Genomic DNA, 6,900 nt, shown 5'->3' with positions numbered 1-6,900 from the left:
TACGACCGGCATCTGGCGCTCGACTGCCGCCGCGAGTCGGGTGAGATCGAGCAGGCGACGGTTCTGGAGCTAGCAAGCGGCGGCCACGTATTGTCACCGTCGGCAGCCGTGCTGCGTGCGCTGCTGCACGGCTCAGATCTGATGCAGCCGGCGCTGCCGCTGCGGTTCGCCCGGATGCTGGCGCTTGTGGACAGCCTGAGTCTGTACGGATACAAGCTGAAAGACAAGCATATCGTCAATGACCTGATGCGCTGGCATCTGCGCGACCTGTCGATCGTCGGCATGCCGCGCCGGCCCCTGGCCAACCTCGGATATCTGCTGTACAACCTGCGCACGCTGCGTGGCTTGCGGCTAGAGAGCGACTCGGCTCTGCCGGCTGATATCTGGGGGCCCCTGGCGATTCGCCTGCCGACATTGCAGCGCCTGCGCATCTGCGCGCCGGGCATTCGCGGCGCCCAGCTGGTGAATGCTGCGGGCCGTGTGCCAACAGGCCTGCGTGTGTTCCATATGGTGGGCAAAGACAATGATGCTGGCGACGAGCTGGTCGAGTTCATACTGCGGGGCTCGGCTGCAACCCTGCAGTCGCTGGTCGTGCATTCGGCCAACATCACTGCCCGGTCAGCCATCATGGCCATGGCCCTGTGCCCGAGGCTGACGCACCTGGAGTTGGTACGCGATGCGCCTGAGAGTGTGGGTGATGTGCCGCAGGATCTGTCTGTCAGCGCCTCGCAGCTGCATACGTTGTGCTTGCGTAATCTGGCCATTCCCGACCACCTCGTCCAGGCAGCCGCCTCCACCATCACATCTCTTCACACTCTCCACATTTCTGGTGCCCCCAGCCTGACAGGTGCTCCGCTGGGCGCCCTCCTGGCTGCATCGACAGTGCTGGTCGCACTTGGGCTCCGCAACAACCCACTGGTCGGCGACGAGGCCATGGCTGGGCTTGCCCAGAGCCCCAGTGCTGCCAATCTGCAGGCGCTGCTGGTCGAACAGTGCGGCGTGCAGTCGGCTGGCATTGAGCAGGCGATTCCGTTCCTGCCCAGCGTCAAGCGACTGGCGGTCATGGGCACCGAGGTTGTGCACCACAAGTACCAGTACACTGTTGACGCCAGCAGCGTGCCGGACATAGATGGCCAGCCGCAGCGCGTCGAGGTCTCGCGCCACTTCGTCCCCACATACCCAGCCGGCCACTTTTCTGCCGACAGCACATCGGCAGAGATTCCACCATTTTCGTGGGCCGACACCGCAGATGCGTATATTCCCGGGCTCCTGGTGCCGGCTGTGACCGAGCAGGCGGGCCGTGCGGGCCGTCGTCGCAACACCGTGTCGGCAGAGGAGCCCCGCGACATGGACGGTGAGCCCGTGCGCAGGCTGAGGAGCATTTCAGATCAGCCGGTGTCGGTCATGCCGATTATTGTGCCGGACAGTGAGGTCGTCACACGCAGTCCCGTGTCAGCCGAGCTTTATGTGCCTGAGCAGATGGACCGGGTCGATGTCAACGAGGTCATGGAACGCCATATTCAGGCCGGCGCTGCTGACGAGGTGAGCCAGGAGGAGTCCAAATCGGGCATTGCTGCTGCTACGGCTGCTGCCGCCATTGCTGCTGCTGCTGCTGCTGCTGCTGCCACTATTTTCACTGGCACCAAGACCGAGGATGCTCCGGTGGATGGGGAGGAGTCAGTCAGCCGCGATATCTCTGAGGCAATCAGCACGCCGTTTGCCGACGTCAGCAAGCCCATCGAGGCGAGCGCTGAGGCTGAAGAGACCGGCGAGCCAGTGGCTACTGAAACTACCGAGGCACCACCTGCTGCTGAGGCAGATTCAGCGACACAAGACATCCCTGGTGCAGCAGATACTTCGGTTAAGGCTGCCGATGTGCCGACGCTCAGTGTTCAGGATGCGGCCAATGTTTCCGATGATGCTGTCGAGGATGTCCGCACTGGCGCAGAGTCTGCTACCACTGAGTCGGTGCTCAATGCGGTTCCGACCGAGGAGCAGGTTTCTGATATTCCGGCAGAGTCGGTGGCTGAAGAGCCGCCTATTGCGTCGCGCGATATCCCTGCCCAGATGGATTCTGCGGACGAAGCCGATGTTTCGGTGCCCGCAGCTGAGGAGATCTCTGCTGGCGCATCGTCTGAAGAGCAGATTGCTGATGATGGCCCGCCTGTGTCTGATATCCAAGAAAAGCCTGCGGCTGAAGATTCTCTTAAGGAGACTCGTGATGCTGCTATCCCAGCAAATGCTTCCGGCGAGGTTGAGGTTCCTGTCGAGGTTCCTGCCGAAGCAGCACTTACTGGCCCCGCAGACACTTCGTTTGAGGAGCAGACTATCAAGGGTGACACACTGGAGCCGCACGATGTATCGATCCCAGCCGACCCCGACACAACATCGTCTCCTGCTGAAGATATCCCTGCCGTGCCAAGCGAGGATGTATCGACCACAGGGGATGTCGCAGATGGTGCTAGCGAGCAGCCTCCTGCTAAGGCTGATTTAACCACGCGCAGCTTGCCTGTCACCGATACCGCCGCTGATTCTACGCTGGACGCAGAATTGCCAGAGATCCCTGTTGCTGCGAGCGAAACCAGCGCTATCGACGAGCCTATATCTGGAGCTGAGTTGCCCCAGCCTGTTGGTCAGGAGGCCGTCGCTGAAGAGCCAGTTACTGAAGAACCGGCCTCTGAGGAGCCAGGTGTTGTGGAGCCGGTCGGTGAGGAGGCTGTCAGTGAGGAGGTTGTCGGTGAGGATGGTGTCACCGAGGAGGCTGTCGCTGAGGTTCACAAAGAACCAATTGCTGATACCCTAGTCGTCAACATAGTTGGTGTTGACTCTATCATTGAGTCGGCGCTTGGTACTATCCAACCTGCTGAGTATGTTGCTGAGGCAGTCACAGATGAACCGGTCGAGCGCGCACTCTCGGGGCCTGAAACAGCCGCAGTTGATGCTGGCAGTGCCAATGGCTCTGAGAAGTCGTGGCACGATGTCTCTGCCGATGTCGATGAATCTGTGGCAAGCCCTGACGTGTCTGCTACACCCGAGGATATCGCATACGAAAAGTCGGAGACAGTGGAGCAGTCAGCAAGGGATGCTGCCGTGGATACGATTAATCTAGCTGATGAGCCAACTGCCCAGGAGCTTGCTGATGCACCTGGCAGCGTCCCCGAGGACTCTCCCGCCCACTCTGCGTCACAGCCTGGCGCCGTGAGCAATTCATCGATTGGCGTGGCCGCTACCATTGCAGCTGCTGGCGCGTCGTTGGCTGCACTCACGAGTATATTCAGCATGTCATCTAAGGCACCTGTTCCAGCTGTGGTTGAGGAAGTTCCAAAGGCCACTGCTGATGCATCGGTTGAGACCAGGGCTAGCGAGGTACCCGAGACGCCTGCTGAAGACACAGTTATCGCCGAGGCGCCTGCCACACAGGTCCCTGTGGAGGAGGCACTGGTGCAAGTCAATGCGTCAGTTGGTGCTGATGAGGTTCCGGCAGATGAAGCAGCACCTAGAGAGATAGTGCCTGAGCAAGATACTGTTGCTGCCTCTAAGAGTCCTGCTGTCGAGGAGCCTGCCACCGAGGGGCCTGCTGCTCTCGAGGAGCCCGCTGCCGAGGAGCCTCCTACTGTGGAGCCTACTACCAAAGAGCCTGCTGCTGTCGAGGAGCCCGCTGCTGAGGAACCAGCTAAGGCTGAAGAGCTCGCTGCCACCGAGGAGCCTGCTGCCATGGAGCCTACTGTCGAGGAACCAGCTAAGGCTGAAGAGCCCACTGCTGCCGACGAGCCAGCCGCCGAGGAGCCTGCCACCGAGGAGCCTGCTGAGGCTGAAGAGCCCGCTGTTGCCGAAGAGCCTGCTGCTGCCGAGGAGTCTGCCGCCATGGAGCCTACTGCTGAGGAACCTGCTGAGACTGAAGAGCCCGCTGCTGCGGAGGAGCCTCCTACCGTGGAGCCTCCTACTGTGGAGCCTACTACCAGAGAGCCTGCTGCTGTCGAGGAGCCCGCTGCTGAGGAACCAGCTAAGGCTGAAGAGCCCACTGCTGCCGAAGAGCCTGCTGCTGCCGAGGAGGCTGCTGCCATGGAGCCTACTTCCGAGGAACCTGTTAAGGCTGAGGAGGCCGCCGCCACTGAGGAGGCTGCTAAAGCTGAAGAGCCTGCTGCTGTCGAAGAGCCTGTCACCGAGGAGCCTGCTACCGAGGAGCCTGCTACCGAGGAGCCTGCTGTCGAAGAACCTGCTGAGGCTGAAGATCCCGCTGCTGTCGAGGAACCTGCTGAGACTGAAGAGCCCGCTGCTGCCGAGGAGCTCACTGCCACTGAGGAGGCTGCTGTCGAGGAGGCTGCTGTCGAGGAGGCTGCCACCGAGGGGCCTGCCACCGAGGGGCCTGCCACCGAGGGGCCTGCCACCGAGGAGCCTGCTGAGGCTGAAGAGCCCACTGTTGCCGAAGAGCCTGCTGCTGCCGAGGAGTCTGCCGCCATGGAGCCTACTGCTGAGGCTGAAGAGCCCACTGTTGCCGAAGAGCCTGCTGCTGCCGAGGAGTCTGCCGCCATGGAGCCTACTGCTGAGGAACCTGCTGAGACTGAAGAGCCCGCTGCTGCCGAGGAGCTCACCACCACTGAGGAGGCTGCTGTCGAGGAGGCTGCTGTCAAGCAAATGTCTGCAACTGCCGAGGAGAGTGTCACTGACGACACCCCTGCAACAGCTGACAACGTCATTTTACCGAAACAGCCTGTGATTGAAGCACCTACTACCACAGATGTACCTTCTCCAGTCGATGAGTCCACGGTTGACGTGCTTATCACCGAACAGCCAGCTGCGGCTGAGAACCAATCTACTACTGCTGTCGATAAAGAGCCTGCTGCTGATACAACCCCTATTACGAGCATGGATACTGCACCTGCTACTGAACAGCCCGCTACAACTGAAGAGAGCCCTGCTGCCGCAGAGGAGATAATCGCACCGACTGAGGAGCCCGCATCCGATGAAACAGCTATCAAGAAGATCGCAGATACCGCCGACCTACCTGCTGGCACAGAGGTTTCTACAACTGACATGGATGAGCCACTTGCTGCTGAAGATCCTACACCTAGCGCCGCTGAAGAGCCTGCTGCTGAGGAAACTCCAGTCCCTGCTGAGGCGATACTTGCGACCGAGCCGCCGCCCACTACCGAAGAGCATGCTGCAGCTGATGAGACACTTGCAGTCGAATCTGATACAACTGCGAAGGTGGGCTCGCCTGAGGAAGGTACTGCTGCTGTTAAGGAGACCACTGTTCCCGAGGATGCTTCTATCCCTACCACGGAGGAGGCAAGCGCCAAAGACACGCCAGTTGCTGGCGATCCCACAGCTACCGAAGCGACTGCGGCTAAGGACCTGACCGCTGCTTCCGGCATTCCAGTGTCTGAAGATGTCTCTGTTCCTGCTGATGAAGCTCCTGCACTTGGGCACGATGCCGTGTCTGAAGATGCTACTGCCATTGCTGACGGGTGCGTTGCAGCTGAGCCTGCAGTTGAGGAGATTGCAGAGGCAAGTGCATCTGCTCCTGCTTCCACAGAAGGGCTCATCGATGGCCAGGCACCCGTTGACGCTGAAGCACCGGCTGCTGTCGAGGAGCCGTCTACTGAGTCCGAAAAGATCGCGGCTGAGCAGACCACCGTTGAGGATACCGCTGTTGATTCTGGCAAGCCTACTGTGGAGCAGCCAGAAACCGCTAGAGAAGCTCCGGAGACTACTGAGATGCCCGCTAGTGCTGAGGAGTCTGCAGTCGCCGAGGATATTGCAGCCGAAAACGCAGTAGACGCCGAGAAGGATGCCAGCATCATGGAGCCTAGCACGGCCGAGGTACATGGGATCTCTGATGCTCCTGTTGACGAGATGTCTGCTGCGGAGGCCATTGCAGCCAAGGGCGTGACTACACCTGGCGGGGAGACACCAGGTGCGGATGAAGCCGTCATGGCCGCCGAGTCGCCTATCAAATCTGAGGAACCTAGCACAGTCGGGGAATTTGTTGCTGAGCAGCCTGCTGCACAGGAGGCAGCATCTCGGGATATTGGTGTGGAAGATACCGCCATTACAGCAGACGCACCTGTGGCTGACGAGACACATGTTGAAGCAGAGGAGATTGAGGGTGACAAGCCTGCTACAACCAATGAGCCGGCGATTTCTGTTGGATCGGCTAATGTGGAGGACGGCACGATCAGTGATACTGCTGCTGTCGAGGAGACGGTTGTCGCAGCTAAACAAGGTGTTGACCAGCTCACGGCTGCTGCTACCACTACCGATGTGTCCACTTCGGATGCAGAGACCCGTGACCGCGGGATCGCAGACGAGGGCCATGGAACAGCCGATGCTCCTGCTGCCGAAAAGGCACCAGAATCTGGCAATGGTTCAGCAGATGTTGCCAAGGAGGTAGCTACTGATGTTTCTGCGAAGCCGGCCGTCGATTCTGTTGTGGACAACGCGATTGAGGATGCGCCCGCTGTGGGTGAGCCACTCGTTGAGGAGATCACTCCTGCTGCTGATGTACCTGTTGCGCCAGAGGATCCTAGCCTTGCCAAGGAGGTGCATGCGACCGAGGAGACCCCTTCACCAGTAGCTAACTCTATCATCGAGGTGCCTGCTGTTCAAGAGTCTGCAGCTGTTGTGATGGAGCAGCATGCAGCCCCTGTTGAGGGCCAGGCAACTAGTGGTGAAATGGATGTACTCCCCGCCCCTGCTGAGGAGCCGGTTGATACTAGGGAGCCCAGTTCTGCTGAACCTCTGGCCGCTACGGAGCAGGCCGTTACTGAGCAACCCGGCGTTATTGAGCAGCCGGGTGCGATTGAGCCAACAGAAACAGACAACACCTTGGGTGAGGCAAGTGAGCCTATGGCTAAGGACACGATCGCGGAGTCGCCAGCTGACGTTATCTTGGATGAG

The sequence above is a fragment of the Linderina pennispora genome, assembly GCF_002104995.1.
Source record: "Linderina pennispora strain ATCC 12442 chromosome Unknown DL89scaffold_111, whole genome shotgun sequence".
Taxonomy (NCBI): domain Eukaryota; kingdom Fungi; phylum Kickxellomycota; class Kickxellomycetes; order Kickxellales; family Kickxellaceae; genus Linderina; species Linderina pennispora.
Note: the sequence above shows the minus strand (reverse complement) of the source record.